Raw genomic sequence first — 12556 nt, forward strand, 5'->3', positions numbered from 1 at the left:
AACTAGTCTACATCCACGCAGTTTATCTCGAACAGACTGCATGATAGTCGCGTGGATATACGAGGGTCTTACGCTTTACCTCATTAATGTAATGCGGACTGATTCCAAAGGTGGCCTGATGGGAAGCCCACTAAGCGCTTTGATGAAGACTTCAATTGCCATATTGGCTTTGTATTACCCTCGGTAATCCCATCGAGATATAATACCTGATGGCGGTTTTAACTGTTGTCGCCCAGTGAGGATGCCAGTTGGGGTGTGCAGATATATTGGTTCTTCGTTCATACACTGCAAAAGGTTTATGGGTGGGAATTAGTCAAGCAGTCTGCTCAAAGAAAAAAAAAATATACACAGTGAAACTCCTCTACAATGAAATCATGTTTGCAGCAAGAAATATTTCACAACAGGTTTTTCACTGTAGCAAATTTGATCTCAGATGCAAACACACACACACACACACACACACACACACACACACACACACACACACACACACACATACACACAAACACACGCAAACGTATGTGTACACGCACACACAAATGTATGTGTATTCTTTATTTTTATTCCACTAGTGCATACATATGAGCATACACTAATTTGACACTTCATATAGTCAGTGTAGAAAGAAAAAGATTTTTTCACACTAGGGGGTATTTTTGACCATGTAGGTTTCGTTGTAGAGGATTTCACCGTTTATATTTTTTTTAAATGTCGGGCTTGAAATGCTGCACTCTTCATTCACCCCGCAAATTTTCACCAGTGTCATGTTTCGAACCTTGCATAGGTCCACTTTTCTAATTGACCGGCACGATCCGCCGGTATAACAAAGGCAGGAAGTGTGGGAGAGCAGCGAAGTGCGCGCCAGGCAAAGAATGAAGCGGTCGTTTTTTTGTTCTCGTCGAGGGTAGAACGGTGACGTGGATTTATAAGGCTGAGTGCTGCGATAAGACGGGGGATTCGCGGGGAGAAGACTCAACTATGAGATGCTGTTTATACAAAAGGCACAAGAGGAGGATTTAACAAGATGCGTGCAAATGCGCGCGCACGCGCGGGCACGCACACACACAGGTATACAAACAATTATGACATTACCTTTCACTAAGGCCCAGCCAGGAAATGAGGCTGAGGGAGTGTGTTGCGAAGATGGAGAGTAAGTGGGAGATTAAATGGCAAGGCGTAAGGAGGGCTAGTCTGAAGAGAAGTGGGAGTATGAAAGACAAATCTTCCTAAGAGTGTTTGAGAGGAGCTATGCGCAAAGCTATCGTTGACTAAAATCCTTCATAACATCACAGATTTATTCCCCGTGCCCAAAACATGCACGAAATACCCCTCCATTCAGCATCTCCCTCCCCGTTTTTTTTTTTTCCTCCCTGCCATCTTTACCAGCTGCAACTTTCTCCATCCGACAGCCGGCACTGACTGTTTGTCTTGCGCGTCCCTGCAGTCCCCGGGGTTGCGGGGACGCGTGGGATTTGGCGAAGACTGCCAGCATCCACACAAAACCTCACCCCGACAGGCACACACACACACACACACACACACACACACACACACACACACACACACACACACACACACACACACACACACACAAACAAAAAAAAAAAAAAAAAAAAAAACTAAAAAACTGACAAATCCCACGACAGCAATTACCTAATCTACTCAAAGGCTTGCTCCGATGCACAGGGGTGCTCCATGTGCAGCGGTATGCTGTGACACTATAAACAGCATTGATCAAGCTTATCGTGATTCCCATTGCAGAGAGGGTGCCAGTAATGAAACCCTAATAGGTTTCGTCCCCGTGCTGCTCTGCCTTTCCTCCCCTCCATTTTTTGCCGGGATCCTGCATCTCTACATTCCCCTCCCTCCGTACGTCACACCAACCCCAGATGGTAAAGCGCTGTGACCAATTAAAGACTTCCCGGAGGACAGAACCAGTTATAGGCGCGGCCATCTGACCGTTTTTGTGTGCGAATGCACGTGCGCGCGTCTGTGTGAGTTAATAAACCTTATAAATCATACTGCTGTGTTTTAATCAGCGTACAGAACCTTGTCATGCTGCCAGGTCCGCAAACCTCCCCTCTAAATAAAGGCAAGGGTAGCATATGAGCTACACTGGCATGCCTGACTCCTCTACCTCCTCTACTGTCCACCAACACGGGCAAGGGCAGAATATGCTGATTCCGTAAATTGTCGTGCAGATATCTGCTAGGCTGATCTGTCAATAGCTCGAAACAATGGAAATGAAATCGGAGAACGTAAACCCCAATGACCTGTAATGCTTGGTGGAAAGTCGGCTCAAAATATTACAGATGCGTCACGATCAAGAGGTCAAATTCCGGCTCAGACCGTCCCATTCAGTGCTTGCATGTCCTTCCTGTACTCCCAAAACATGCATCGTATGTTCCTTATAGACTTTAACTTGTCCACGGGTGAATGTCTGTTTGTCTTTATGTGCCCTGCAATTGGCTGGTGACCCCTCCAGGCTCTCTCCACCCCACCTCCTGCACATAGTTAGCCGGGAAAGGCTCCAGCTGACCCGCAAGCCGCAACCCTGACCTACTACAAGCACTACAGAAAGTAGATGGATAGAGCGATGGATGGTGGCACTCATTATTGTTCTTCCTAAAATGGGGATGGGAGGTGTGTATTTGAGGAGAGGCATTTATAAGTTCAAGTAGTTCCCCTGTGTATTGACGAGAGGCATCCCTAAGAGATCTCTTGAGATTGAAGGGGAAGGGGGGGTGGGAGGAGGATTGATAGAGGAGAGAAAAACAACTCAGTTGAAGGGAAAAGTTCACTGCTCAGTCAGTTACCCGGCTGACATCCAGCAAAGCAGCAGGTGAGGCAAATGAGCCATTGCCAGTCTGTGCTGCCAGTCGTTTTGCGAGGGATAAATAGATCTTCACTCCACCCTTCACTTGTAAAACACACCAATCGTTCCCCCACCCGCACAAGATGGAAGTAGTCGTGAGTGCATGATTGCAATGTTCCCTTTCGCTTTGTATGTGCAATATTTTCAGATTCGATGAAATAATATTGAACGTCATCCATCCATTGTCTGAAACGCTTCTCCTCACGAGGGTTTATTTATTTTTTATTGACACAAATAAGCACACGTGCTAAAACAAATGATGTATGCATGTATGAACCCTGTTTATTTATTTTTTTGCTCTACACGCAGTAGTGTTGTCATTTTTTTGCCTGTTTTGGCAAACTAAACCGTCTGTAATATTGCAATATTCAACTTTCCAGCAGCGACATAATGATGCTGCTTTTACCTTACACGCCAGTGAATCCACTTCATTCTTCTTGCCCACTTGATACTAATGACTTCATGCCGCGGTATAAATGACACTTTTGGAGCTCGACTAACCACGAGTTGACATTGCAGTGTTATCCAGGCAAAAGGTTACTCTTGAACGAATTCAGTCCTCTCATTGCTCACGCTCGGTTGAACATCCCCGAAGATATTTTGTTTCGCAGGATTTGCAATGTGTCATGTGTGTCAATAACTCGACGTTGCGTCTGTGCGCGTATTCTCTCACGTGTGTGCGTTTTGCAGGTACATTGTCGAACACAAACGGAGAAAATCCTTGCTGACCCCGCCGCGCTCAGATAAGGCTTCAAAGCGTCAGAGAATACGCGAGCAGCCCATCTCAACTAGACTCCCGACCGTACGTTTCCTGGAGGCAATTATCCAGCAAGTTCCGCACTTTACCCGTGCGCGTTTTAAAGGCTCGAACACAAATAGTCGTTAGCGCATCCATATTCATGTTGTATTCATATTCAAACTGTGGCTGTGCTCTGGTAATCTCGTAGAGAAGAGGCAGCAGGCCCTGGAGGGTTAGTGCTTAGCTTAACTAATCTAATCAACTGGAGGAACAGCGCTGCATCTTTAGCCTATTATAAAAACATTAATAAACACATAGAGTATGGAGAACACACACCAACATATACGGAAACATGAAATCTCGCTCATCCTCTCAAAACCCGTACTCAGTCGGGTTGGCGTCGGACAAACCTAAATAAGATTAGGCCATCATCGAAAAATAATTTGAGAGTCGGAATACGCTTGACACTAGTATTACACTTTGATTGCTTCACTGCAGCAATATTGGGCGCAGGATGTAAGGTAATGCAGCAAATGTACCTTACCAAGAACTCATATTAGACCCACGAAGCACCCACAGCTTCCATTCCATTACGTAATCAGTCCAGCTATGAAATTCCTCCATTTTAGAACGTCTTCTCGGCCGGTTGACACTTATTATCCGTCTATTTAGTCCTTAACTATCTACCCATACAGTATCTCGAAATACAGTGCTTAAGAAATGTATTCCACCACCTGGTGTAAGATTTATCACGGTTGGCCTCAATAAATAGCACTTGTACAGGTAATTAACATTTTTTTTTAAATTTCTGTAATGATATGAATATCAAGGTGCGAAGTGATGACGAACTTGGCAATATATGCAAACTACATCAGCATCACCCGAAACAGATGTGAATTAGCATTTTCTAATGAGAGTCATTCATTCATACAGTATAAAGTGTGTGATTTTCTGCAGAACAAGACTCATGGGGACCCGGGTATTCGCATATTATTTTATACCTCCTTACAAATGTACCCTTTAACGACAAGCTCAAACAGCTCGGTTGGTCATGTTGGGACTAAAAAGTGTCTGCTTTCAGCCTCTGTACCAAACATATTCAGTAGTTGTGCTAACATCCGCGAGGTTCTTACGGCCGTTTTCAGTCGAAAGCATAGCAGAGATCCAAAGGGAGGACTAGCGCACAGTCTCAAACTGTCCGCCGAGTGACAGCTCGCCACAGTGTGACAATGAGAGATGTGTGTGTTTGTGCGTGCGTGCGTGCCATGTATGACAGGACACAGTGACAGCAATGTCGCAGCGCCTTGGCCGCTAAAGTAGACGGGACGAGCGAGGAAAAGTCGAGCCAGGCACCGCGATAAGAATCTCTTTCCATCTGGACTCCTGCCTGCTGTGCAGCTTAGAGTCTCTACAAGAGGCCGTGTGGGGAAATGAAACCGAGAGGTGAGGGCGAGGCCGGGGAGGGAAGCTGGCAGTGTCCCTCCAAGGAGAGACGAGAGATAAAATGCTTCGCCGTCACAAGGGCCTCGAGTCCCAATCAATCGCAACAGACTCAGATATACAACTTCCCTTGTCTGTTCATCTCGACTTTCTATCCTCAATCCACCCTTCACCAATCCCACCATTTCTGCACTTGTCAACATAAGGTTTTCCAAGTGTCTCTCCAAAGATGCTTGTCGGCATTTTCCCCCCAAAACCATCTTCCACCAAGGTGTCCATTCAATCACCGGTTGCCGCCATCATCCTGCACTATAAGTGCTTCAATCAGCTGTATTGACTAACCTGCACCCCAGCCTGGCCGGCACCGGCTTAAAGGCTGAGGCATGGGCCGAGCTAAATTGACTCTGGAGATTTGGATTGTTGTAGAGACCAGGAGACAGATGCAAGGGACACATGTGGGAAATTGGGAGATAGGCTCAAATTGTCAGTGACTAGGTTAGGTCTCATTTATTGACATGGAATTTAGTAGGCAACCGCACGGTATGGAACAACCAAAGAAGACCTGTTTTGGAAAAGTGACTTTTTTCTCAGTTTAATACAAACAGTTGGGTCTCTAGAGGGTATGCCAAGCGATTAAGCACAAACTTAAAAAGAAACAAATACATCTTACGCAGTCTTATTTCTGAAAACGTGTCTGTCTGCAAGACATTCTTGCACTTACACCCCACTTGTTGCAGAACACAAATTCACACGACCACACCAAGTGTCTGACCCAATGAAATGATAAGTTAGGCTGTCTGAAAATCCAGAGCAAAAGAGCCACAAAGCAGTGGTCAAAGCACTACAGTATTATGTCAAAGCAACAAGGTAAGCAGAGATGCAATGTTGGCAACAATGAACATTCGCCAACAGTGTTACCAGCGGTGGCGTCGCATAATGTTTATAACACATTTTGCCAAAGTTGTCTACGCAGGGATGTGGGTATATGTTTGGCAATATCATGAGCCACACCACTACATTCATTAAAAAGCAGAACTCGATGTTTTTGTGATGAAGTGCAGCACCCAACAGTGCTAATGCAATGGAATTTCTAAGTGAGTTAATAGTGTTAACTTCTTACAAATGACACTTCTTTAATTAATTGCGCCGTTCAGTGTTCTAATTGTATTTCATTTTATGGTTACTGCTCACAACCTTCAAAGATTTCATATCAGTAAATCCGAGTCAGGTTAGCATTAAAACTACGGATTAACATTTGACTACATTCCCTTAAAGGCTCAATTAAACAAACTGCAATGATGTCTCGAGGGACGGGAGGATCAATCTTTGGAAGTTCTTAACCCCTCTTTGAAAGGCAGTGCTATAAAGATCAAAATATTGCTTCCTCAAGAAGTGCCACGGCCGAGGTCTTCGTATGAAGGGGTTCTATTCAACTGACGTCATGTTGCTGTTGTTTTTGTTTTTAAAAGCAAATTGGTTGAGACTGAATCCACAGTGCCTCTGCTGATTGCAGCCAAGTAGCACGCTCCATTTTGTAAAGTGCATAATGCTATTATCGAGCCTCCTTTCTCATCCAATTAATTGACAAATTGATTATGTGATTATTACACCCATCCTCGTTTGCACCCCGAGGTGCGTTGCAGGATGGCGATAGCTTCTACAGCCAGGCAGCGTGTGATTAAAAGAAAGAAACACGACGCAGGGTTGTGATGCATTCAAGCAAGCCAACCTACCGGCACGAATTCCACTCGCTGGCGTAATCGACGATGTTTTTAAATTGAGCTTTTAGGGGGAGGGTTTCTTTTGTCATGAAATGACAACAATCAACAGGCAAGATTGCACTGAACTATTGCAACTGGTACCGAAAGGTTGGTTGTTACAGGTCAGATATTTACAATGGAATACCTGAGGAAAAAAACAAAACAAAACAAAAAAACGTACTGTAAGGATTTGAACCACTCTAAGGAGAAGGAGCGAAAAGTGCACACTAATCTTGGGAATGCATTGCTTTGCTTGTAACGGGGTCACATTTGTGCGTGTGAATGGATTCATTCGCTCCAGTGAGAATGTTTTGGGGACGCAGGCCATAAATTGGAAGAAAATCAATCGTGCGACTCGACAAATGTGGCATTTTGCAGCCAGGTTTAAAAAAAAAAAATGTTTGCCTGGCAGCTTTGGTGCGCCCTCATTGAAATTCCCAACCTTCCCATCTACTTTAAATGTTTCTCTCAATTTGTGCGGTGCTAATGTCAATCGGATGTTACAACATCAGCAATCACGTCAGGCAGAGACTATTTAAAATGCACCCATACGGTGTTGGTCGTATGGCGGATAATGCCTGGGGAAAGTGTCAACCAATCACACTGCACTTGAGTTGAAGTGCGCATCATTTATTGGCCCACTAGCCACTTGCGCTATTTCCGTCTCCCCATTTCCTTTCTCTCCAATTCAGCATTTATTGCAGACGTCACTTTCTTTATTTCTCCAAATACTCACACGTTCAGAAGATGGACACGCTTTCTCGGTCCAATAATGATGAAGGGAAATGCTCGCCCCCCCCAACGCTGGTATGCGAGGACTATTTGCTGAAACGCCGAAGCTTCATTTTGTCGGGGACTCTCCATTGATGCGTTTTACGACGGTGAGGATGAGATTAGGCTTCTGAGAGCAAGAGCAAGGCACTACTCGTCCGTTCCGCTGCTCGCTGGACTTGCTCGCACACAGGCTGGTGCGTAGGATAAGGACAGCCATGACGACCATGTCAGCCTGTTGTCCTTTTTTCCGCCAATCTGACGTGTAGGAGGAAGTCCAACAAGACTTAAGCACAAACGGAATGGAACAGATGGCGCTTAGTCAATCTTGTGGGGGGGGGGGGGGCACCAACGCTCACGAGATCTGAAAGACGGAGGTGTGCACAGAGAAGTACAAGTGACCTCTTGCCTTGCAGACCTAATTTGAATACTCGCATTTCATCACCAACATAGAGCACCCCCCCCACACACACACACACACACACACGCAGTTTGAGCTTTAACACATCAAAGTGAGAAGTGTTTTTATACAGTCGAACTGATCTTGAAGGCACCCGAGCTGGTAAAATTCATGATAAAAAAGATTTTTTTACTTCTTTTTTTCTGCAACGTGACATACATGATCATTGCAAATGACAAAACTGATAATTTGTTATCTATTGGCATAAAGATAGCGTGTTTTGTTGTTTTAATGCGGTAATGGGTTCATGATGGCAACAATTTGTTGACGCTCGTCATCAAAGTTAAGGTAGCGTAGCGTAGCATGTTGTTTTAACATGAGAAAATCATTCGTTTTTGACACTCAAAATTCAAATTAAGTCGAATTCAAAATCAAAAACAAACCGAAACCCAACCAGTGTCCCAGAACAGATTGTGTTTAATTTAAAAAGAAATCAATAAATAAAATGGAGTCAGATTTTGGCATCCAAAGAATTTGTTCAAGGCAACAGCGATGGCCCTTTTACTGAGTAGAGTGAAACTTTTATTTTTATTTTATTTTAGTCATAATGCGAGTCTAACAATGCCAAACGAGCCATAACACACACGATTCAAAATACATTTTGCTTCAATTTCACTGCAGAGGGGTTACAGGGTATAAAAACGGTGTAGAATTTAAAAAAAAAATATGGACTCATAAAAATATATAAAATCATAAATTAAAAAGAAAACAACGCTAAAGTCAGTTTCGAACTAGATCCTTCGCATTACACATTGCAAGACATTTTTTTTTACTCAGTTCAAAAGACCAATATTTATATCTATTATACTAACGGTATTCAAGTCGTACAAAGTGTACGCCACTCGAATGGGGCTGCTATCCATACCGTAATTTACAGCGATAGCGCGCCGTATCAAAGCATTCGACATCGATGACGGCAGACCTGCAGCATATAAAACGTAAACCTAATGCTGCTTTGACTTTTAATGGCCATCATCACAAAGCGTAATGCATCAACAAATGTGTCAAGCGAGCGACACGCAGAGCGATAACGCTAGCTGCAAACCGAAACAGCGCTGCATGACGCTGACGGGTGTTTGTGATATTTTGGTCACCCTCGCGCAATGAGTTACACACAACCACAATAAAAATCATATCGGCTCTCGTTAGCTGGTGTGGGGTGTACATAATGTTGTGGCTTGGGAGTCACAACCCTGGCGCATGCCTTCAAACTCATCAATCTGTCTTGTTTAAAGCAAATCAATAGATGGACGCATTTAGAAAGTCACCGGTGAATACACGTATTCAACAAAAACATAACGGCAACATTTTCAGGGGCAAAACACCAAATGAAAAGTGAAACGTAACCTTTTCCGGCATTACGGAAAGGTGCTGTTCCCCGTGTTAGTGGAAATAATCGTGCATTTGTGCCGTGATAGCCAATTACAACATTCTCATGCATATTATTACCGCACCGCCCAAGGCAGCATTGCACAAGGCCTCAGCGGAGTTCCATTTTTATTTGATTGATCTAAGTTTAGACACACGGAAAGCTTACCTATACCGCACTCGCGTTAGAACACGCAATGCAGGTTTGCAAACAAAACCATGCAAACTAGAGACACCTTAACATTGGATTTTGAAGATTACCTGCACCTTCCCAGTATACCGAAACCTTTAAAATGTTGGACATAACCCGATTTTGGGAAACTTCGTCACCCTACAAATTATCCACTGATTTTAAAACTGATTGGCCGGAAGCCAGTCTCGCCCTGCTGCCCAAAATCAGCTGGGATAGGCAGCAGCTCCGCCATCATCTCAATGACGACAAGTGCGACAGAAAATAGATGAATGGTTGGATTTTTACAAACAGAAAACAATTACAAATCTTTCACAGGATTAAACTGTGACATTCATTTCTTGCTTATTTTGACTAATGTTCAAACGGGTCGAAAAACATGTGAACAGTAAAACAAGTACGGTCTCAGATCGACCTCTCGCTTCTTTACTTTCTTAATGGTCACACAAGCAGAAAGAGAATTGAACCAATACTGAGCGCGGAAAAAAAAAAAAAAAAAGATCATCTGTTACTATCTCCTAAGCCGGGAAATTGCTGGGTTGACTTCACATTCTGTCAATGTTTTGACAGAATTACAAACCAGGAAGAGCCAGGGAAATGGACTTTTGATAAGTGACATAGGCATGCATGGTGACGCTAACGTCACACATCCTTCTTCCTGTGTTCTTCTTTGCTGAAGCACTTCATGTTGAGGCCGCTCCTTAAGGGAAAAGGTGACACAAAAAAGGCCCAAAAAGATGCCGCGCTCGAGCTGATGTGCCACTGTGATCGACACGCATCGCATTGGTTCGAACGCCGATGCTTCGTCCGTGTCTTTTTTATTTTCCACCCCCTCATAATATTTGTTGAAATTCAAATGTTATGACTTCAAGGACGTACGGCTTTAGAGGTTCCACTGTCCTTGCTTCACAGTGCACGGTGGTCTGTCGAATACATTCGCCTCATAAAAGGGCTGCCATATCAAAAGAACCGAAGCACATTAGAGGAAGTGTCAAGGACTGATGTAGGCAGCCGGAACAGTCAGGAGCAGAGCAAGAATGGGTGGAGTGGGGTGACGCGGGGGGGGTGTCAAGGTCTCATTTGTCTACAAAGCTTGAAGAAGGCGTGCAGCTGTTCTTGGAGCACAAAGGAACATCACATACCCAACGACAAAGAAGCACGATACCCGTGTGGAACCCGACTTCCAAAAGCAGGTTAAGAGGTTACGGATACGGACAAAAACGAAGATAAAGTCCCACAACGGCTCCTCTGGTTCTCTCTCACGTGCATCCAAAAATACTGCACAGTCGGCCCACATTCACAAAACGCCGCGAACAGCCAAAGTTGGGAGATAAACAACTGTAACGACAATGTGTGACAATCGTTTGTGAACTATGTCAAGAGTATCACGAGGCAACACTATTCCTATAAATCTCGGCAAGTGTTTACATTAACTCGGAAATCACAATGTCCCATCACTGGTCCTTCGGGGCGCCACGTTGGCCGCTCCACGCTCCACTTTGCTGCAACGCTCCGTTTACCTTACGGCCCTCTCGAGTGAAATTTGTCAAGAAGCAACGAATATTTGAGCCTTGGTCTTCTCCCCGGTCGCTTGCTTGCGTTGTCCGATTCTGACTGATGCGTTCAATGTGGCCCGGCTTTCACAGTTTGTCTGGGACGACGAAGGCCATTTTGGTTGCTTCTTTTGCCCTTTGACCCCTGAGACGAAGGTCAGCCAAAGTCTGCATTCATTACGACGCCATGAATGGGAGGGAGTTTCAAATGATGGCAGCTGTCCTGACTTGTGTGGGCCTGTTGGACAAACGCGCAGGATATGTGTGTGTGTGCGCGTGTGTTGTAGGCAAAGCCTGGTGAACAGGTGACACAGTGCAGTGCAACATATCCAGTCACCACAGTTAAAACAAGTCAAACAAAGTTATTCCAGTTGATGAGATTCTAATCCTGCTATCCTTGCATCTCACATTTGTTTCGAGCGTCAGCCAAATGACGCACTTTGCATCTCACATTTGTTTCGAGCGTCAGCCAAATGCCTGACCGGATTTGGACACGTGTGGCTGCACAATAGCAGGCCACAAAAGGGGCCCAATCATCTAAGTGTGTATCAATGCTCGCGCTATTGCTGTGATCCCATGAAAAAGACCTGAAGGAATGGAAGGTTTCCCAAAGTGGGAAGCATTGTAGGACAGCCTGCACCTTTGAGCATCTGTACTTGTCGAAAGGCTTTAAGGGCTTTTTTTTGGGGGAGGTGAATTGAAGTGCTTCATCTGAGATAAAACTTTAATTCAGAGTTTGAGGGTTCCAAAAACAACTAAGTAGCTCAGAGGGGGACACAAATGAAGGCAAAATTGACGTTTTCGGAATCGCACCTTTCTTTTCTAGTGACAATATTTTCCGAGGATGACATTGTTGAGCTTTAGATGTCAAATTCCCATTACAGTAGTTAAGGTCACCGCAGTGTAGCTTGGACTGGTAAACCCTTTACTTGATCGACTGTAGTCAAACTTAACTGCATAAATGACTATTATGGATGAGGGAAAACAAATTCTCCGAATGACTATACTTGTATATCGACACCAGTGTCAAATTAAGTTGAATCATGCTGCCTGGAAGAGTTGTTGGTTTTAAGACAGCAAAACTACATTGAATCACGGACGCCTCGGTTTCTTGAGGTGGCATAGCCCATCACCAACTTCCGCTAAAACAATGCTAAAGTCATAATTAACTCATTCACTCCCAAAGACTGTTTTAAACGTCTTTTCAGACTTGGTCCAGAATTGGCTGATACTGAATGAGTTAAAACTACCATGGTTGAACTCCTAACCGGGCACATTCAGGAGTGAGTCTGACAAATTTTGCATCTGTGCCTTACGGATTACATAGCGTTGGCAGTTTCTATGACTGAAAAAACGGATCTTTTCATTGGTGTAACCATTTTCGAAATGCCAGAAACAAA

At 44.3% G+C, this 12556-nt stretch overlaps 1 protein-coding gene across 1 annotated transcript in view; it reads right to left on the minus strand.

Moving 5' to 3' along the window:
• Nucleotides 1-12556, minus strand: part of LOC109531244 (immunoglobulin superfamily member 3-like) — a 101706-nt gene that overhangs the window by 63202 nt on the left and 25948 nt on the right.

This window comes from Hippocampus comes, unplaced genomic scaffold (assembly GCF_001891065.2).
Source record: "Hippocampus comes isolate QL1 unplaced genomic scaffold, H_comes_QL1_v1.1 scaffold237, whole genome shotgun sequence".
NCBI lineage: Eukaryota > Metazoa > Chordata > Actinopteri > Syngnathiformes > Syngnathidae > Hippocampus > Hippocampus comes.